The sequence below is a fragment of the Plecotus auritus genome, assembly GCF_963455305.1.
Source record: "Plecotus auritus genome assembly, chromosome: 2".
NCBI classification, from domain to species: domain Eukaryota; kingdom Metazoa; phylum Chordata; class Mammalia; order Chiroptera; family Vespertilionidae; genus Plecotus; species Plecotus auritus.
In genome coordinates this window covers 145,171,518-145,193,843 of record NC_137771.1, presented here as the reverse complement: position 1 = coordinate 145,193,843, position 22,326 = coordinate 145,171,518, and the positions used below count along the sequence as shown (strand labels likewise).

The window sequence follows — 22,326 nt, the reverse complement described above, 5'->3', positions numbered from 1 at the left end:
ATTTAAAATAGGTCAATTTAAAACATTTACTTTTATTGTACCTATACCAATTTCAAAAGTAAAACTGCACCCTAGATGGTTTCTCAATGGTTAGAGCGTCAGCCTGCGGACTGAAGGTTCCTGGGTTCAATTCTGATCAAGGGCACTTGCCATGGTTGCAGGCAGTTCCAGCATTTTGCCTCATTACGTTTTGCCCATGAATCATTCAATACATCATTGAGCTGATAATACTGGAACCATGGAATATAGTTTTTGCAGTAGTGTAAACAGACTACCAAGTAGACTTGAAACAATGTCAAATGAGGAATGGCTGAAAGATTTAGAAATATTTAATCATATTATTCTCCCTGGTACCAGTTTTAGGCACCAGTTTGTTTGTTTGTTTGTTTGTTTGTTTGTTTGATTAACAAACATGAATATTAAGAATCAGAAAGCAAAATGCTCATGTATTTGTGTTGTTGTTATTAATCCTCACCCAAGGACATTTTTCCATTGATTTTTAGAGAGTGGAAGGGAGACAGGGAGGGAGGGGGGGAAGGAAGGAGGAAGATATATATAGAGAGAGAAAGAGAGAGAGAGACATCAACTGGCTGCCTCCCACACACACCCTGATTGGGGCCAGGGATCGAACCTTCAACCCAGGTTTGTGCCCCTGACTGGGAATCGAACCCCAGATCCTTCGGTGCATGGACGGACGCTCTAACCACTGAGAACACTGGCCAGGGCAAGTGCTCATCTATATATATAAAACCCTAAGTGACCAGTTGACTGTTCGACCAGTCAACCATTTGACCGGTCGCTTTGATGCGCACTGACCACCAGGGGGCAGACGCTCAACACATGAACTGCCCCCTGGTGGTCAGTGTGCTCCCACAGCGGGAGCACTCCTCAGCTGACCGTGGGGCTTCAGACGCTGGGCGCAAGGCTGGCAAGCGAGTGCAGCTGCGGTGGCGCGAGCCTCTCCCGCCTCTGCACAGCAGGGCTGGGATAAGTGGGAGCAGCACAGCACCCGGCCCGGCTTGGGCTCCTACCAGGCCACCTGCCGCTTGGTGCAATACTACACCCTTGGGGGATGTCAGACTGCCAGTTTCGGCCCGATCCCCACGGCAGTCCAACATCCACTGAGGGCCTGCAGAAATCAGGCAGAAACTGGCAGTCCAACATCCCCTGAGGAGTCCCAGATTGCGAGAGGGTGCAGGCCAGGCTGAGGGACCCCACCGGTGCACAAATCCATATACCAGGCCTCTAGTATATTTTAAAGACAAAAAAGATCTCAAATAAATAACTTGTTTGCAGCAGCCACTTGGGTCTATATATTCAGACCATCTGGAAGGAGGGGGTTATCAGTCTTCAGGGGACCTCCACAGAATGCACTGAGACTCCAAACATTTTGAGATTTTAAAATGTTAATCTTTAGAATTCTTGTTAAGGAATAAAGAGATGAGTGGCATTTCTCTGAATAAATAAAAAGCATTCTTCTTTCAACAAAGACTTACTAAAGACCTGCTAGCAGAACAACTCTAGAATCTGAGATTCAGCAATGAACAAGATGGTTATAGTTCTGTCTTAAGAGAGCTTACATTCCAGAGAAGAATTACCCAATTAATTACTTAATTACAATTGTAATGAGTGATATGAAGGAAAAATACAGATGGCTGCACTTGATCTGAACCAAGTCAGGAAAGGTTTTACTGAGAATATGGCTTTGAAGCTGAAACCTCAAAGAAGAGGTACTACCCAAAAGAAGCAGGTGGAAAATGGAGAGTTCTCCAAAAGGGGAAACAAAATGCAAGTGGCTCTCTGATATGAGTAATGTTTGTTTTAAGGAAATTACAGGACTTACCTGGTTCAAGTGCTTAGAGTGAAAAGGAAATCTATACAAGACAAGGATGGACAGTTAGGTGGAACCTGGTGAACTATATTACGGATTTGAGACTTTACGTCAACAACAGTAGAAACCTACTAGTTTTAACAAAGAATGAGGAGATCATAAATGCATTTTTAAAAGATCACTTTGATCTTCTACGAAGAAAGGAAATGTGAGCACTAAAGTCTAGGGAAATAAGAATGGATTTATATACATAACTAGTGGCCCGGTGCACGAAATCCATGCACATTAAAAGGGAATTAATTAGAGAAAATATTTTAATAGTGCTATTTGCCCTTTCTCTATAATAGAAGTGTCAGAGATTGAAGAAAATTAGTAAAATGTATATGAAAATCTCCCTCCTGTCAGAGTCATGGGCACACCGCAGGACACAGAGCCAAGTCCCCGCCTACTTGCGTGTGCCTCGAAATCTCGCGAGACCCAGACCCAGCTGGCTCCACCCCTGTCAAGCCCTGCAGGGCAGGGGGCTCAGCCTAAGGTCCCTCTTCAAGCCCCACTGGGCGGGGGGTGCAGCCTCAGGTCCCCCGGCCCCGGCGCGAGGGTGCAAGGGCACGATGACCATTTGCATATTAGTTCTTTATTATATAGGATGGTGACTTTATCTGGGGTAGGTTAGTGGAATGGTGGGATCAGAACACAATGGGATAAGTAAAAGGAAAAGGAGGAAAGGGATACAAAAAATATAGCAGTTGACATATGGCTGTGAATAGAGGATTCAGGACAAAAGCTGAAGACAGATGTGAAGTGCAGGAAAGATTTCTTAGTAATTGGTTGATTAGTTAGCTTAAGATAGAACATATCTGCATAAGTGCTTATGGGAAGAGGTGAACAGAGTGGGAGAGGTTGAAGATACAGGAAACAGAATAATTAACAGTTTCCTAAGAAATGATATAAGAGCTAATATTTGCATGGCTGGGTGGCTCAGTTGATTGGAGCATCATCCCATACACCAGGGGATTGTGGGTTCAATTCCCACTCAGGGCACATGCCTGGATTTCAGGTTCGATCCCCAATCAGGGTGTGTATGGGAGATGGCCAATTGATGTTTCTCTCTTACATCAATGATTCTCTCTCTTTCCCTTCCTTTCTCTAAGTCAGTGAACATATCCTGGGGTAAGGATTTTTTTTAAAAAGAAAAAGAAAAGAAGAGCTAATATTTATTGAGCATGCACTATATATCAGGCACTATACTGAGCATTTACAATAACTTACTTCATTTAATCCTCACACCTACTCTATGAGGTACAATAGTAACTCTTCTTCTGCAATTGAGAAGACCAAACAGAATGATTAATAACTAAATAGGTGAGTAGGCAAAGTGGGATCCAGACCACACACTCTCAACTCTATTGCCAGCACTTTAACTGTTCCACCATTCTGATTTGTGATGGGAGAAGGGGCATGAAGGAAAAGGAATCAAAATCTTCTTTCCAAAGTGATATGAGAGCTAAAGAAAAACAAGCTTGAAAAAAGAAAAGGTTTCAAATCATCACTGTTGTGGGGAGGTCCCTGAACACAAGCTGGCTAGAGAAGCACAAAAAGATTATCTTGCAGTTTAGGAATCTAGTGATATCAATAATCATGAATTTATAATGCCACAAATATACTATTTTGTAACTTCTTTTTATCAGTGCTCAGCCACCTTGGTGTCAGCACAATGCAAACAGATAATTAGGTTCACAGGTGATTATTAATTACAAAGGAGAAAGGCACCTTTACAATGGAGAGAGATCCAGCAGCTACCATATTAACCAACTGATGAAATACAGGACCACCAACAGCAAGACAAGCAGACATTATGTATTCCTGATATGATGCAATAAGCTATGAAGTACTCTTGCAAAAATGTAACATGAGAGGAAGTGACTGGCGCAGGCGCAGGCCCATGGCCGGCCTGGGAAACTGGGGTGGGGATGGGGAGAAATTAGGAAAAAAAATCTAACATGAAACTAATTAGTAGGACAATCACAGATAAATCATAAAAATCTAGAATGTAGGACATTCTAAAAGACAATTAGCCAGAACTCTTCAAAAAGGTAAATGTCATGGTTGAAAAAAAGGGAGAAGAAGAGGGGAAGGAGAGGAGGGGAGAAGAAGAGAGAGATGGGGGAGGCTGTTCTAAGATTAGAAGAATAATGAGGCATAATAACCAAAAAATATAATGCAAGAATGTTAATTTGATCCTAGATTTCAAAAATAAAACAAAAGGCATTTGGAGGACATTCATGGAATTCTGATTCTAGAATTAATGTAAGATAATAATATGAAATCATTAATTTCTTCACAATTTATTGTGGCATTTATGTAAGAGAATACCTGGTTGTTACAAAATGCAGGCTGAAGTATTTAGAGGTAAGGTGTCATGATGTCTGCAACTTACTTTCAAATGATTCCAAAAAATGTGTAATATATGTGTACTAGAGGCCCAGTGCATGAAAATTCGTGCACTCGGAGGGGGTGGTGGTGTCCCTCAGCCCGGCCTGCGCCATCTCGCAGTCCAGGAGCCCTCACTCCTTACCACCCGCCTGCTCGCTGCTCCTTACTGCTCAGCACGCTGGTCCTTAGCGCTGCCTTGGAGGCAGGAGAGGCTCCTGCCACCGCCACTATGCTTGCCCGGTTTCTGGCTGAGTGGCGCTCCCCCTGGAGGAGTGCACTGAGCACCAGGGGGCAGCTCCTGCGTTGAGCGTCTGCCCCCTGGTGGTCAGTGCATGTCATAGCAACCGGTCATTTCGCCATTCGGTCAATTTACATATTACCCTTTTATTATATAGGATACGTGATATGCACTTACATAAATGTATGAAGAAACTAAGGGAAAGCAAATGTAGAAAAATATTAACTGGTGAAACTAGATTAAGGATATAATATTATGAGTATTTGTTATACTCTTGTCAAAATAATTCCATGTCTGAAATCCTGTACCATGAAAAGTATGAAATACTAGAGGCCCAGTGCACGAAACTTGTGCACGGGGGTGGAGGGGGTGTGGTGCTCAGCCCAGCCTGCACCCTCTCCAATCTGGTACCCCTCAAGGGATGTCCAACTGCCCGTTTAGGCCTGATCCCAGTAGGATCAGGCCTAAAAGAGCAGTCGGACATCCCTCTCACAATCCAGGACTACTGGCTCCCAACTGCTCACCTGACTGCCTTCCTGATTGCCCCTAACCGCTTCTGCCTGCCAGCCTGATTGATGCCTAACTGCTCCCCTGCCAGCCTGTTTGCCCCTAACTGCCCTCCCCTGCAGGCCTGGGCCCCCCCCAACTGCCCTCCCCTGCAGGCCTGGTCCCCCCCAACTGCCCTCCCTTGCAGGCCTGGTCCCTCCCAACTGCCCTCCCCTCCTGGCCTCATCGCCCACAACTGCCCTCCCTTGCAGGCCTGGTCCTTCCCAACTGCCCTCCCCTGCTGGCCATCTTGTGGCAGCCATCTTGTGTCCACATGGGGGTAGCCATCTTGTGTGCTGGAGTGATGGTCAATTTGCATATTACTCTTTCATTAGCTAGGATAGAGGTGTGGTACACAGGTGGAGGCCGGTTGGTTTGCCCTGAAGGGTGTCCCGGATCAGGGTAGGGGTTCCCTTGGGACATGGGGCAGCCTGGGTGAGGGGCCTGTGGTGGTTTGCAGGCCAGCCACACACACCCCCTCCCGGCGACCCAAGCAGTGGCCCTGGTATCTGGGATTTATTTATCTTCTATAATTGAAACTTTGTAGCCTGAGCAGAGGCCAGGGCCGGCCAGGGCAGGCGGGAAGCTTGGCTTCCTCCATTGCTGGGGGAAACGCAAGCCTCCTGCTTGCTCCAGCTCCATGGCCACCGCCATATTGGTTGGGTTAATTTGCATACTCGCTCCTGATTGGCTGGTGGGTGTGGCTTGTGGGCATAGTGGAGGTACAGTTAATTTGCATGTTTCTCTTTTATTAGATAGGATAGGATAGAGTTATGCACAAAAACATACATTATGGTATTATTTATAAAGGCAACAGGCTAAAGCAACCATAATTAGCCAACAATAGCAGAATGATTAAATTAACCATGGAATATTAATTAGTCTCTTAAAATCTTCTACTTTAAATTTTAAGAATAGCTGATTATCTCTGTATTTTCTGTTTTCTACTTGCCTTTATTTTCTATTTTCTATACTAAGCAAGCACTATTTATATAAAGCCAAATGTCAACTATTTTTTTTAAAGACTGGTAAACATTTCAGGTTTACCTAACCAAAACCTATCAATCAACAAGTGGAATGAATATATATTCTTGGCATTCAGAAAATTAAGACTATTCTATTTTTCTTTAATCTTTAGTATTGAAAGTATTACATATGTCCCCTTTTTCCCCCATTGACTTCATCCAGCCAGCCCCTGACCCCCACCCCAAGGCTTCACCACCCTATTGTCTGTGTCCATGGATTATGCATACATGCATACAAGTTCTTTGGTTGATCTCATCCCTGCCACCCATCCTTCCTGCCTTCCCTCTGATGTTCGACAGTCAATTCCGTGCTTCTCTGACTCTGGATCTATTTTGCTCAGCAATTCATTTTGTTCATTAGATTCCACATATGAATGAGATTATGTGACACTTATCCTTCTCTAACTGGCTTATTTCGCTTGGCATAATGCTCTCCAGATCCATCCATGCTGTTGCAAATGGTAAAAGTTATTTCCTTTTTACAGCTACATAGTATTTCATTGTGTAAATGTACCTCAGGTTTTTATTCACTCATCTGTTAATGGGCACTTGAGCTGTTTCCAATTCTTAACTATTGTAAATTAGAAACCCGGTGCATGAAATTCGTGCACAGGGGGGTCCCCTCAGCCCAGCCTGCACCCTCTCCAAGGGACCCCTCAGCAGATGTTCCACTCCTGGTTTAGGCTCGATCCCCGGGACATCCCTCTCACAATCCTGGATGCTGGCTCCTAATCGCTCACCTGCCTGCCTGCCTGCCTGGTCACCCCAAACTGACCCCCCTGCCGGCCTGATCGCCCCTCACTGCCTCTGCATGCTGGCCTGATCACCCCTAACTGCCCCCCACCCCCGCCGGCCTGGTCACCCCTTACTGCCCCCCTGCTGGCCTAGTCACCCCCAACTGCCCTCCTCTGCTGGCCTGGTTGCCCCTAACTGCCACCCCTGCTGGCCTGATTGCCCCCAATTGCCCCCCCCCGCCAGCCTAGTCACCCCTCACTGCCCCCCCTGCTAGCCTAATTGCCCCCAACTGCACCCCCCCCCCCCCCGCTGGCCTGCTTGTTAAGTCGTTTGGTTGTCCCTCACTAACCCCCCTGCCGGTCTGGTCACCCCATGCAGCCTGCTTGTTCAGTCGTTTGGCCATCCCTCACTAACCCCCCTTCCGGCCTGGTCATAGGCAGCCATCTTGTGAGGGCATGAGGGTTAATTTGCATATTACCTCTTTATTATATAGGATTATAAAGGATTGCGCTTCTATGAACATAGGGGTGCATATATTCTTTCTGATTGGTGTTTCTGACTTCTTGGGATACATCCCTAAAAGTTTAATCACTGGGTCAAAATGGGAGTTCCATTTTTAATTTTTTGAGAAAACTCCATACTACTTCCACAGTGGCAGCACCAGTCTACATTCTGACCAGCAGTGTACTAGGGTTCCTTTTCTCCACATCTTCACCAGCACTAGTCATTTGTTGATTTCTTGATGATAGCCATTCTGACAGGTGTGCAGTGATACCTCATTGTCATTTAGATTTACATCTCTCAGATGATTAGTGACTTCGAGCATTTTTCATATGGCTCTTTGGCCTCCCGCATGTCCACTTTGGACAAGTGTCTATTTAGGTCCTTTGCCCATTTTTTATTGGGATTGTTTGTCTTCCTTTGCTAAGTTGTATGAGTTCCCTGTATATTATGGAAATTAACCCTTTATCAGATATATCATTGGCAAATATATTCTCCCATGTAGTGGGCTCACTTGTCATTTTATTGATGGTTCCTTTGCTGTGCAGAAGCTTTTTATTTTGATGTAGTCCCATTTGCTTATTTTCTCCTTAGTTTCCTTTCCCCTCAGAGATGTGTCTGTAAACATATTGCTACAAGAGATGTCTGAGATCTTGTTGCCTATGGTTTCTCCTAAGATTTTTATGGTTTCACATCTTACATTGAAATCTTTTATCCATTATGAGTTTATTTTTGTGTATGGTGCAAGCTGGTGGTCTACTTTCATTTCTTTGCATGTATCTGACCAATTTTCCCAACTCCATTTATTGAAGAGACTGTCTTGACTCCATTGTATACTCTTGCCTCCTTTGTGGAATATTAACTGAATGTAATGGCTAGGACTGATGATTGAGTTATCTGTTCTGTTCCATTCGTCTACATGTCTGTTCTTTTGCCAGTACCAGGCTGTTTTTATTATAGTGGCTTTGCAGCATAACTTGATATCTGGAATTGTGATCCCTCCCACTTTGTTCTTCTTTCTCAAGATTGCTGCAGCTATTCGGGGTATTTTTTGGTTCCATATAAATTTTTGGAGTGTTTGTTCTAAGTCTGTGAAATATGCCATTGGTATTTTAATAGGGATTATATTGAATCTATAGATTGCTTTGGGTAGTATGAACATTTTAATGATGTTGACTCTACCAATCCATGAATACAGTATATTTTTTCACTTGTTTATATTTTCTTCTATCTCTTTTTTCAATGTCCTGTAGTTTTCTAAATATGGGCCTTTTACCTCCTTGGTTAAGTTTATTCCTAAGTATCTTAATTTTTTTTGTTGTTGTTGCAATAATAAATGGGAATGCTTTTTTAGTTTCTCTGAGAGTTCATTATTGGTGGGTAAAAATGCCATAGATTTCTGGGGGTTAATTTTATATCTTGCTACATTGCCAAATTCATTTATTAAATCTAGTAGTTTTTGGTAGGTTAGGGTTTTCTATGTACAATATCATGTCATCTGTGAATAATGAGAGTTTTACTTCTTCCTTTCCAATTTGGATGCCTTTTATGTTTTCTTCTTATCTGATAGCTATGGCTAGGACTTCCAGGATTATGTTGAACAAGAGTGGTGAAAGTAAGCATCCCTGCCTTGTTCCTGTTCTTAGGGGAAGAGGTTTTAGTTTTTGCCCATTGAGTATGACGTTGGCTGTAGGTTTGTCATTTATGGCTTTTATTATGTTGAGGTATGATCGCTCTATTCCCTCTTTGCTGAGAGTTTTTATGGAAAATAGGTGTTGGGTTTTGTCAAATGTTTTTTCTGCATCAATTGATATGGACATGTGATTTTTTGTCTTGCAATCTATTTATATGATTTATCACATTTATTATTTTTAATATCTTTTTATTGATTTCAGAGAGGTAGGGACAGGTAGAGATAGAAACATCAATGTTGAAAGAGAATCATTGATTGGCTGTCTTCTGAACACCCCCTACTGGGGATCAAGCCCGCAATCCGAGTATGTGTCCATGACCAGAATTGAACCCGGGACCCTTCAGTCTGCAGGCCAATGTTCCATCTGAGCCAAATGGGCTAGTGCTTTCACATTTATTGATTTGCAAATATGGTACCAGCCTTGCAGTCCCAGAATAAATCCCACGTGGTCATGGTGTATGATCTTTTTAATGTATTGCTGAATCCAATTTGCTAATATATTACTGAGTATTTTAGTGCCTTTGTTCACCTGGGATATCAGCCTGTAATTTTCTCTCTCTGTAGTGCCTTTACCTAGTTCTGGACTTAGGATAATGCTGGTCTCATAAAAAGACCTTGGAAGTGTTCCTTCCTCTTGAATTTTTTGGAGTAGTTTGAGGAAAATATGTGTTAGTTCTTCTTTGAATGTTTGGTAAAACTCCCCTGTGAAGCCATCCGAACTAGGGCTTTTGTTTGCTGGGAGTTTTTTTGTTTTGTTTTTTTTTTTGTTTGTTCATTTTTTGCTGGGAGTTTTTTTTTTTTTTTTTTTTTTTACTGCTTCTATTCATCAGTTGTTATTGGACTATTCATGTTTTCTGATTCTTCCTTACTGAGTTTTGGAAAATTGTATTTTTCCCAGAATATTTCCATTTCATCCAGGTTGTCCAGTTTGTTAGAATATAGTCATTCATAGTATTTTTTTAATATATTTTATTGATGTTTTTACAGAGAGAGGAAGGGAGAGGGATAGAGAGTCAGAAATATCGATGACAGAGAAACATCCATCAGCTGCCTCCTGCACACCCCCTACTGGGGATGTGCCCACAACCAAGGTACATGCCCTTGACCGGAATCAAACCTGGGACCCTTCAGTCCACAGGCCGACGCTCTATCCACTGAGCCAAACCGGTTAGGGCTCATAGTATTTTTTTACAATCTTTTGTATTTCTGTGAGGTCAGTTGTTACTTCACCTCTTTCATTTCTGATTTTGTTTATTTGGGTACTCTCTGTTTCTTCATGAGTCTGGCTAGAGGTTCATCAATCTTGTTTATCTTTCAAAGAACCAGCTCTGGGTTTTATTGATCTTTTGTATTGTTTTTTTAGTCTTTATGTTATTTACTTCAACTCTAATCATTTTTATTTCCTTCCTTCTACTTACCCTGGGCTTTTTGTGTTGTTTTCTTTCTAATTCTTTAATTTTTAGGGTTAGATAATTTACTAGAAGTTTTTCTTGTCTCTGAGGTAGGGCTATAGTGCTATGAACACTCCTCTCAGGACTGCTTTGACGGTGTCCTAAAGATTTGGGGTTGTTGTGTGCTCATTTTCATTTGTTTCCATCAAGTTTTTTAATTCTTTCTTGATCTCTTTGGTAGCTCATCCATTAATAACATGCTATTTAGCCTCCCTGTATTTGAATGTTTCTGAATATTTTTATTGTAGTTGATTTCTGATAGCATGCCATTATGATCCGAGAAGATGCTTGATATGACTTTTTTTTTCTCCATGATTTTATTACTATAAATATATGGTAAAAATGAACAAAAACTAGCCAATCAGAATACATCAAATGATAGCATGTGTACTAGGTAAGTCCAGGATAGGGCAGTCTGCATCCTGTCCTTCAGAGTACTGGCACCAATGCCCGTGGCAAGAGGCCAGGTTGTTGGTGGGTTATGAGGGTGAGGAGAGGGAGACAGCCAGCCTGTGTGTGTGTGTGCACATGTGAAACCATGAGCATGCCAGTGAGCAGGAGGGGAGGGGAGACAGGAAGCCAAGTGGCTGAGGAAGGTGGCCTGAGTGTGGCCGAGAGCTGTGCATAAGGCAGCACTCTGTTCACAGCCCACAGGAGAGAGAACAAAAACCCTACTGGACAAAGCCACCAGCTGTGTGAAAGCTCTGTGGACAGCTGTTGGCCACCCTGGAACCATCATCCTCAGAAAGTGAGCTCCTCTGCAGCCCCCAATCCAAGGCCCAAAAGTGTTGGCCCCCTGGGGAGCAGCACAGACCCACCCACCCACCAGGCCAAGGTCCCTGCTTGGGTAGCCTGTGCTCTGCTGTGCCAGGGCTAGATACCCCCTCTGCTTTTCTAATGCCCAGGTGGTTTATCTTAAGAAAAAGATGAAGCCACTTCAAGTGGGACCCTTCACATGAGCCCCAGACATAACATATCAAAGAGAAACACAAAGTGACATTTAAATGGCACAGAGGGAGCAGAGAAGTTGCTCAGGTCCCTCCCAGGTGGGCGGACAAGCTGAGAGGAAGCCCCTCCACCTGGAGGGGGTCTAAGGACGTGTGCAAAGCGACCTCTGAGAGGTGCAGGAACTGGAGAGGGGCCACTAGACCAACTGCTGCCAACAGACTGTGCATCTGCACATCTGCCCCGGGAAGACCCAGACCCAAAACCAGATTCGGGCCTCAAGTGCAGAAACCCAGGCTGCGCAGAGGCAGGGCCGTATGGAAGGGCTGCGAGCTATAGGAGACAGCCCTGCACCAAAGGGCCTGAGCGAGAGAGTGAAGCAACAGATGACACAAAGCAGCAGTGCCAGCCAGGTCACGCACATAGGGGAAGGGCGTAGGCACTGTTTCCTTCATTGATTGTGACTCGGACCCCACTTCCTTTCCTTCCCCAACAACAAGCCCCCCAGTAATACCTCCTGTGAAGACAGTACTTCACCCACGGGTCAATTCTCTCCTACCGGTTTGCTTAGTTCTCAGGGTATCAACCCCCATCCACTGGCTGGGACATGTGGGTGGCCAGCCTCCAGCCCCAGCCACTCAGCCAACAAGGCATTTAGGGGAACCCCAGAGCTCAGTGCCTGAGATAGAAAGGGGCTGTTCTTCATCTTGTACCATTTAAATATAGATACCGCAGAATAAAAGGATTTTTCAGAGGGGACAGTCCACTGTGCTCTTCAATCAAGGGTCGCAGGGCCCCTTGAAGCAGTGGCTATAAAGGGTGTGTGGATAGGAGAGGCCAGGGACAGCCCCTTGGCAAAGTCTGGGGAGCTGAGGGTTCCATGCTGCCAGCCTGACCAGACTCTCAGAGTTGAGTCAGTCAGTGGCTTCCATGTCAGGACAGGGGCCAACCAACAGGCGACATGGGGCCAGTGGTGAGGAGGCTACTGGCGTCTCCTGGAGGTGGGCCTTCCAGCTTACTCTTCTATGCCAACAGAACAGAAGTCGGGCCCTGAGCTGGAAGGTAGATGTCGGTAGGTGGGCCAAGCTGGCAGCAGCCGCAGGGCTCAGGGCTGCCATCCTGGAGGACGTTCTCAGTGGAGTGTATATGGCTCCCTTGCTTTAGCGATGACCTCCTCCGTGAGGAAACTCTCTGGAAAGCTGCTCAACACCAGCCCAGCCCCACTCAGCAGGGGAGGGGCGTCCAAGTTCTGGGAGAGATTCTCCTCATCCTCTTTGTGGATGGGGGACGATGGGAACAGAAGGGTGCTGTCTGGGGATTTGCTCCTCGACTTGCCCTTCTGGTGGCTGCTTTCCATAATGCAATCAAGCCCAGAAAGAGGGCAGCTGACCTGGGACAGGCCAGCCGAGACACCCGGGTAGGTGATCTCTTCTTAAAGGGGGTCTGAGGGGAGGGCTAGGGAGATGGCCCGGAGGCCGTTGAACACCTCAGAGAGATGGGCTCATAGCCCGGTGGGATGCTGTCCAAGCTAAAGTGCTCATCGTAGTCCACTCTCTGGGCCAGAATGGGGCTTAAGGAGAAGGGGGACAGGGCTCCTGGCTTCTTCCTCACTGCCCAGATCTGCAAAAGGGCCCGGAAAGGCAGCCAGCCAATGTGGCAGTTGCTGGCCAGGTAGCACAGCATGTCGGCGCAGGAGTTGCACAGGCACAGGTGGTAGCAGGGCAGGATCAGCATGTTCCGCAGGTCTCATATATATGTCATGTTTTCTTATCCATTCAGCTACCCTGTGTCTTCTGATTGGAGCATTTAAGCCATTGGGGCACACCACACACTCACTGCTGTTGTCACTGTTCTCCTCGTCCAAAGGCTTCATCTCCTGGTTGTTCTTGTTCTCGATGCCATAGATCTCCTGCAGCAGGTAACTGACCTGTCTACAATTTGCTTCTGCTTCAAGGCTTCACAGAGAAACTGCCATCAACATGCTTTTCAAAGGCAGCCAATAGCACGTGGGCATGGCCAGTCACCTCAACATCTCCTTTGTCCACCACGGCCTGGATGACCACTGGAAACACTCCCCGGTCCAGGTCATAGTTCAGCTCATCGTCCTTCTACTCTGAGAAGTCAATCTTGAAGGAGGGCAGGAAGAATTGCTGGCTCACCCCCCTCTTATAGTGGACAGTCTCCGACTGCAGGCTAGGACCTTGGGGGCTGTACAAGCCATCCCACTGAGAAACTCCTCCACCGCCTCTAGCAGAAGATGGAGATGGCCACCCGGACATCGGCATCGAAGGTGAACTCCAGGCTGTAGAGGACATGGGGCTTCTTGCTGTCCTTGGTGGGGCTGTTGGCACAATCTTTGTACCTTACGAGCCAGATCAAGTCCTTTCAGATGTTCACTAGGTTCCTTAACATCTTCACCGGTTCATGGGGAGCAGGGGTGACATAAGGAACTGGACTGGGCGATTGCCCAGGAAGTTCAGATCCAGGTTTTCTCCAAAGAGATAACCTTTAGGGTGGGGGGGGGTGTCAAACTTCTCACCTCCCATGAAAAAGTATGTAGCAAAGTAGTTTCCGCACTTTGGGGGATAGCAATAGGCTGAGTTTGCCTGAAAGTCGATATCCTCCACGCCCACAATGCGTTGGCTCAGGATGAAGCCCATGGTGCACAGCGGGCCAGGCTGTGCCAGGCCAGCCAGGACCAAGTGGGACAGGGGCAGCAGCAGCTGCATCTTTACACACACGTGGTCTGGACCAGGCCACACGGATGCCAGCCCATGGCTACTTGATATTATTTCAATCTTCTTTAACTTATAGAGACTTCATTTTGGTCCTAACATGTGATCTATCTTTGAAAATGTCCCATGTGCACTTGAGAAGAGTGTATATTCTGTAGCTTTGGGTTGAAATGTCTGTAAAAGTCAATTAATTCCATTTGATCTAGTGTGTCATTTAGGGTCACTGTTTCCTTGTTGAATATTTTTATCTAGAAGATCTATCCAGGGATGTCAGTGGGGTGTAAAAGTCCCCTACTATGATTGTATTACTGTCCAATTCTCCCTTAAAATCTTCCATAAGTTTTTTTAAATATATTTGTATGCTCCTGTATTGTGTGCATATATGTTTACACAGGGGTCCTCAAACTTTTTAAACAGGGGGCCAGTTCACTGTCCCTCAGACTGTTGGAGGGCCGGACTATAGTTTAAAAAAAAAAACTATGAACTAATTCCTATGCGCACTGCGGGCCTGGGACGAGTCGGCTGCTAAGCAGGACAGGCAGCGGCACCCGACGGGCCGGATAAATGTCCTCAGCAGGCCGCATGTGGCCTGCGGGCTGTAGTTTGAGGACCCCTGGTTTACCAGTTATATCCTCTTGTTGTATCAATCCCTTTAGTATTATGAAGTGTGCAGAAAGGGCTCTTTGACCTCCCATTTCTACCTGAAAGCCAGCCATAAAATTTCCCATGACAAAGTGCCTTCTCTGTATCACGAAGACATTCTTATCACTAGAGACTGGAAAACAACACTAAAATGAAATTGTACAAACAAATCTACTAAAATAACCCTTATCTTCCATTCGTTTCTCCCGTATATTTCTAGTCACTTTACAATTTACTGCACCTAGAAACATAAACCCTTTTCTTTTGTTTTTTCACAAATTTATCATTCTTTGTTAAAAAGGTATATAAGGGGGGAGGTAGAAGAAGGTAAAGAGGGGAATAAATGGTGACAAAAGGAGACCTGACTTTGGGTGGTGAACACACAATACAATATACAGATGATGTATTATAAAATTGTACACCTGAACCTAATATAATTTTATTAACCAATGTCACACCAATAAATTCAATAAAAAACTTTTTTTAAAGGTATATAAACCCGGCTGGTGTGGCTCAGCGGTTGAGCATTGACCTATGAACCAGGAGGTCATGGTTTGATTCCCGGTCATGGCACATGCTGGGGTTGCAGGCTCGATTGCCAGTTAGGGGCATGCAGGAGGCAGCCAATCAATGATTCTCTTTCATCATTGATATTTCTCTCTCTCCCTCTCCCTTCCTCTCTGAAATCAATAAAAATATGTTATTTTAAATAATAATAAGATAAAATAAAATGGCATGTAAGCTCTCAGTCCTAACCACATCTTTATGTCTTCATTTCTCCTACAAGGGTTCTGTGTGCACATAAAAATCTATCATAATAAAAGTGTAATATGCAAATTGACCAAACAACCGAACAGCACAACCATCCAAACGACCTTCTGGACGACCACGCTATGACACACACTGGCACCAGGCCAGCCAAGGTGGTTGTGATGCGATTAGTCGGGGGGCCCCGGCATCGCCCCACGATCGCCCTGCAGAGGGAGACCCAGGCCACCCTCTGCGGGGCAATCGATGGGAGGGCTCCATGATCGACCATCCCAAAGAGGGAGGCCCAGGCCACCAGCCGACAGGGCGATCAATTGGGGGGCGGTTCCACGATCACCCCAAAGAGGGAGGCCCAGGCCACCCTTTGCAAGGCAATTGATCGTGGAGCCCCACCAGGAGGGCAGGGCCTCCCTCTGCTGGCCAATCCCGCAATCAATTGCCCCAAAGAGGGAGGTCCAGGCTACCAGGCCAGCAGCACTGTGGCAGGTGGGCGGGGCCTCCCTCTGTGCAGTGATCGATTTGGGGCCCCACGATCGATCACCCCACAGAGGTAGGCCCAGGCCACCGGCCAACGACACTATGGTGGGTGTACGGAACTGGCCAGTGATTGCCCCGCAGAGGGAGGCCCATGCCAGCCAAGCAATCGCACCCACACCTGTTATCCACAGAGGGAGGTGACCAGTGCGGGGGGGAGCAGTGCCACACAGATGGCAAGCAGTGACAGCGGCGGGGGCGGGGCCAGCTGCTTGCAGCTGGGAGAAGGAAAGCCCCAATAGGTCCTGATTGCCAGCAAGGCCTAGGGACCCTACCCGAGGGGTTCGGATTGCGAGAGGCGTAGGCTGGGCTTAGGGACACCCCCCGCCTGACACACACAAATTTTGTGCACCGGGACTCTAGTATTGAATAAAATGTGTATGCTGCCCTGGTCAGTTTTATTCCGTGACTAGAGCATTGGCCCATGGACTGAAGAGTCACAGGTTTGATTCTAAGTCAAGGGCATGTACCTCGATTGCAGGTTTGATTCCCATCCCTGGTCAGGGGGCATGTGGAAGGCAACTAATCGATGTATGTGTGTGTGTGTGTGTCTCTCTCTCTCATCAATGTTTCTCTCTCTCTTCCTCCTCCTCCTCTTGCTTCTCCTCTTCCTTCCTCCTCCTTCCTTCCCTCCCTCCCACTCTCTCTGAGAATCAATAGAAAAAATATCCTTGGATGAGGATTAAAAAAGAAAAAGTGTATGTTTTTTCCTGTTAATCTGTCTTCTATCAGTTTAATTCTCAGGCCCAGCCATAGAACCTAAGAGGGTAGAGGAAAAGTTTTTTCTCTGCAACAGATAAAATAAAGTATTTTCATATAATAGAATACAACTCAGCAATAAAGAGAAATAAACTACTGATACGTCCAACAGTATGGACAAATCTCCGAAGCATGCTCAGTGAAAGAAGCCAGATACAAAAAGAATATACATACTATGTTTTTATATATTGGAAACTCTAGGAAGACAAACCTAATTGTGGTAACAGACATCATATTAGTGACTGCCTGAAGTTGGAAGTGGGTGGGCTGGGGGAGAAGTGGGAAAAGGCAGATGGAAAGTATTTAACATAATGGATATTCCATAGATTGTGGTGGTGGTACTATGGGTGTGCTAATTTGTTAAAATTCATCAAAATATACACACAAAATGCGTACGTTTTATTAAATGTAAATTATACATCAATAAAGGTAATTAAAAGTCATTAGGAACATGCAAAAATATTATTACCTAAAGAAAATGAATCTACCTTATTACTTTTCTTCATCAAAGCCAAATCACAAATAATCAAATGACTAACATTTTTATTAATTTATACAAGTACATTTTGCTAAAATTTGGATTGAAAAATCCATTAGAATAATTTCAGGGGCTCTAAAAAATAATCATTACTATAGTCTGCCTTGGACACCATCTTCCCAGTACAGGAATTTGTTACCTGGCAACTGACCAAATGTGTTAGCAAGCATCTTTTGAATGAGAAAGGTACTGTAGCTGATTCTGTGAATTTAAAACACTGATACTTAACCCATAGGAATACTTGCTTTGGACTTTAAGTCAACTGAATACTTTTAATCAATAATGCATATAGTTAACAGGATAAATTGCATATCTCTGCCTTAGTCCCTTTTTATGATGTCTTAGTACTTTCGCTATAATAAAAATACCGTAGACTGGTTGGCTTAACAACAAACATGTGTGCCTCACAATTCTGGAAGGTAGGGAGTCCAAGATCAAGGATCGGTCAATTCAGTGTATGGTGAGAGCCTATTTTCTGTTCCATAAAAAACCATCTTCTCGCTGTGTCCTCACATGGCAAAAGGGATAAGAGAGGTCTCCGGAGTCTCTTTTCTTTTTTTTTAATATATTTCTTTATTGATTTCAGAAAGGATGGGAGAGGGAGAGAGAGATAGAAACATCAATGATGAGAGAGAATCATTGATGGGCTGCCTGCTGCACGTCCCCTACTGGGGATCGAGCCTGCAACCCGGGCATGTGCCCTTGGCTGCAATCGAACCCAGGACCCTTCAGTCCGCAGGCCAAAGCTCTATCTACTGAGCAAAACCAGCTAGGGCTGGAGTCTCTTTTTTTAGGGCATAAATCCCATTCATAAAGGCTCCACCCTCATGACCTAATCACCTCCCAAAGGCCCCATTTCCTAATACCATCACAATGAGGATTGGGATTTTAACATATGAATTTGGGGGGAAGAAAGAGGATGACACACACATTCAGTCCATAACACATACTTAATTTCAGCTCTACTATATTTCAAGTTTCTTTATCACCTATTGAATATAATCTTTTTCCTTTGAAGCTGCTATTAGTACCCATTTCCATTATATTTCACTTGCATCCAGCACCAGCTTCATGCAATCTGAACAGTATAAAGGGCCCTGACCTCAAAGCCCCACACTTGTTTTAAAGGTCTCCTGTTGCTATTTTGAAATTCTTAATAATTTTGTCTTTGAACTTGTGTTTTGCAAGTAAAATTCATAGGACAAAGAGGCATTCACATGAGCAGAGAAGATATTCATAATACGTATATCCACCATTCCCGGCTGCTCCATTCAATATGTACTTAAGATGTCCATGAGGAGAAAATTCTGGTGGACTCACCATGTGTGAGAGTTCTGTGAGGTTCAAAGTGAGATCAAGACAAGCAGAGGCACTGTAAGTCCTAAAAGGCTATATATTCATTTGAACCATTAAATGGTTCCAACACACACAAAAGTAATACCAGCCTATGAAACACAAATAACCAAGGTACTCTACTATACCCGTTCTTACTTGTGTTAATTTCTGGTATTAGGCAACTACTTACACTGAAATGATGACACACTACAGGAAAGGGAATGAAAGGGCAACTCTGGGTTCCTTTTACTTTCAGTTATTCCTTAGACACCACTATGCCAAAGGTAGAGGGTATTGATGAAATGTGGAGGTATCAAAAAGTAAAATGAGCCTGGCCAGCGTGGCTCAGTGGTTGAGCATCGACCTATGAAAGTCATGGTTTGATTCCCAGTCAAGACACATGGCCAGGTTGTGGGCTCGTTCCCCACCCAATAGGGGCCATGCAGGAGGCAGCCAATCAATGATTCTCTCATCATTGATATTTCTATCTCTCTTTTCTTCTCCCTTCCTCTCTGAAATCAATAAAAATATATATTTTTTAAAGTCAATCAAACAAGAGAGTAATGTAGAAAAGGTGGGACAAAATAGCTCTAAGGCATATAAAACATAGCAATGACAGAAATAAGTCACTCCTTATCAATAATCACCTTTTTTGTGCAGTTTTATAACTTTATTGGACAATCAGCAGTTAGTTCTCATCCACATCAATTGGTTATAGATTACTGAAAGTGGTGCCGGGGACATAGGTGACCAATGTATAGAATTTGTTTGGTGAATCTTCATCCTCATTACATTTTCTAGACAACTGTACCTGTATACAGTATGAAATATTCCTTATTCCTGTGGTCCAGACAGCTTTGTTCAGCCTGGTGTCAATGCATACATCTGGAGTTCCCATTTCATTCATGGAAAATTTCCAGATCTCCTTGAGTGCCCAAAGGACACGCTTTTTGAAAGCCAACCATGGATACGCTAGTGAGTGTCGGTGTATTCTCTGGTCACTACCTCGTTGATGACAGAACAGCCCCTCTTCTTCTTGCCACCCTTCTCTGCAGTAGCCATTTTGCCCAACCCAAGTTGAAAAGCTCAATAATTACTTTCAAAGAAAAACAAAGTTCAGAGAGAAACCAAGATGGCGGCATAGGTAAACACCTAAACTGCTGCCTCACACAACAATTTCAACACTACAACTAAAAGACAAAACGGACATCATCCAGAACCACAGGAAGGCTGGCTGAGTGGAAATACTACAGCTAGAAGGAAACAGAAAAGCACACTGAGACTCACAGGAGCTGCGGAAGGCAGAAGTACGGAGGCGCATGCGCGGAGAGGGCTGGCAACTGAGTGAGCAGCTGGCTTTCTCAAGCGGGAGGGAGACAAAAGCTCCCGACTGCTCTGAACTCCAGTTCTGGGTAAGACACTGGGGATCCAGACTCATACGGGGAGAAACTGGACTGTCTGGCAGCGGGCAGAACTCGAGGGCGGCTTTCTCTCAGAGGTGCTTGCAGTGATTACTGCGGGACACTGAGACCCAGGGCCTCTTAGGGCAGGGCTGACGGGAAGCCATTGCTGTTTGCTCCGCCCTGAGATCCCGCCCAACAAAGCCATTGCTGTTTGCTCCACCCTGAGACTCTGACCCATCCAAGCTGAGCGCAGAGGCTTTTGCATATGAATGACCTGGTCCTTTGAATTCTAAACTTACGTAACAAACTGCAGCTGAGTCAGTGAGACCCAGAACATCCAAAAGAAGGCCCAAGGTCCCACAGCAGCTTGCATTGCTTCACAGCTGGGCCTCAACTGGGCACCTTCAAAACCCAAACAAAGAGGAATCTGCAGATCTCTCCATAGCTCCTGCTGGGTGGCCTCAGGCAGAGGCTAAATTAGCACCTCCGAGTGGGACCATCCAGATTACAACTCCTCAGATCGATAAGGGACACACTCAGGGGGCAGACGCAATGAGCACCAAAGCCCTACTGAAGCAAGTCTTATCTCATAAGGGTGTCTCCAGCACAGAAGTTCTCCCATCATAGACACAGCTGATCCTCACAGCCAAATGGCCTGGAGGTCAATTCCTCCCAGTGATACCAACAACAATCAAGGCTTAACTACAACAAGACTGCATTCAGCCCACAAAGGGGTACACCAAGAGTGTCCACCTCAGGTAACTGGGGAGGCTGAGCCACTGGGCCCTATAGGACACCTAGCACACAAAGCCACTCTATCAACTCAGGGAAGCAGCCAAATGCAGAGACAAAGAAACAGGTCACAAATGAAAGAAATGGACGAAAGCAAATGACTGGATATAGAGTTCAAAACCACATTTATAAGAATTTTCCAGAAAAGGCCAATAAATTTAGCGAGACCCTTGAGGATATGAAAAAGGACCAACTAGAAATTAAACATACACTGACTGAAATAAAGAATAATATACAGAGATCCAACAAGAGACTGGAGGATCCCAAGAATCAAGTCAAAGATTTGAAGTATGAAGAAGCAAAAAACACCCAACCAGAAAAGCAAAAGGAAAAAAGAATCCCAAAATATGAAGATAGTGTAACGAGCCTCTGGGACAACTTCAAGCGTGCCAACATCCGAATTATGGGGGTGCCAGAAGAAGAGAAAGAGCAAGATACTGAAAACCTATTTGAAGAAATAATGACCAAAAACTTCCCATACCTGGTGAAAGAAATAGACTTACAAATCCAGGAAGCACAGAACCCCAAAGAAAAGGAATCCAAAGAGGAACACACCAAGACATATCATAATTAAAATGCCAAGGGCAAAAGACAAAGAGAGAATCTTAAAAGCAGCAAGAGAAAAAGTTAGTTACCTACAAGGGAACTCCCATAAGACCATCAGCTGATTTCTCAAGAGAAACTTCGAAGGCCAGAGGTATTAGCAAGAAATATTCAAAGTGCCCTAACCGGTTTGGCTCAGTGGATAGAGCGTTGGCCTGCGGACTAAAGGGTCCCAGGTTCGATTCTGGTCAAGGGCATGTACCTTGGTTGCGGGCACATTCCCAGTAGGGGGGGTGCAAGAGGCAGCTGATTGATGTTTCTCTCTCATCGATGTTTCTAACTCTCTATCCCTCTCACTTCCTCTCTGTAAAAAATCAATAAAAAATATATTTAAAAAAAAAAAGAAATATTCAAAGTGATGAAAAACAATGACCTACAACCAAGATTACTCTACCCAGCAAAGCTATAATTTAGAATCAGAGGACATATAAAGAGCTTCACAGACAAGAAGCTAAAGGAGTTCATCACCACCAAACCAGTATTACATGAAGTATTAAAGGGTCTTCTTTAAGAAGAGGGGAAAAAAGAAAAAATATGAACAATAAAATGGCAATAAATACATATCTATCAACAGTCAAATCTAAAAAATAAATAAATAAATGAACAAGCAGAATAGAAACAGACTCATAGATGCAGAGAACATTGTGAGGTGGGGAGGGGGGAATGAAAAAGGTGAAAGGATTAAGAAGTAGAAATTCACACTGGGACATTTCTTTGCCAATTTTTGAATGTGATTTTAAAGTAAAAAAATGCGATTATGTTTTTTTATAATAAAAAATGGTGCCTGAAAAACAAAAGGTCCAAGTTCATAGTTACAGA

At 44.6% G+C, this 22,326-nt stretch overlaps 1 protein-coding gene and 1 pseudogene across 10 annotated transcripts in view; both read right to left on the bottom strand.

The window, feature by feature from the left end:
- Positions 1-22,326, bottom strand: part of SENP7 (SUMO specific peptidase 7) — a 215,885-nt gene that overhangs the window by 111,844 nt on the left and 81,715 nt on the right. The gene's annotated exons all lie outside the window — the stretch shown is intronic.
- LOC308242617 (E3 ubiquitin-protein ligase MGRN1-like) lies at positions 12,414-14,058 on the bottom strand (annotated as a pseudogene). Its single transcript has 2 exons — positions 13,211-14,058; positions 12,414-13,143 (listed from the first exon to the last, which is right to left on the bottom strand). The product of its transcript is annotated as an E3 ubiquitin-protein ligase MGRN1-like (transcript).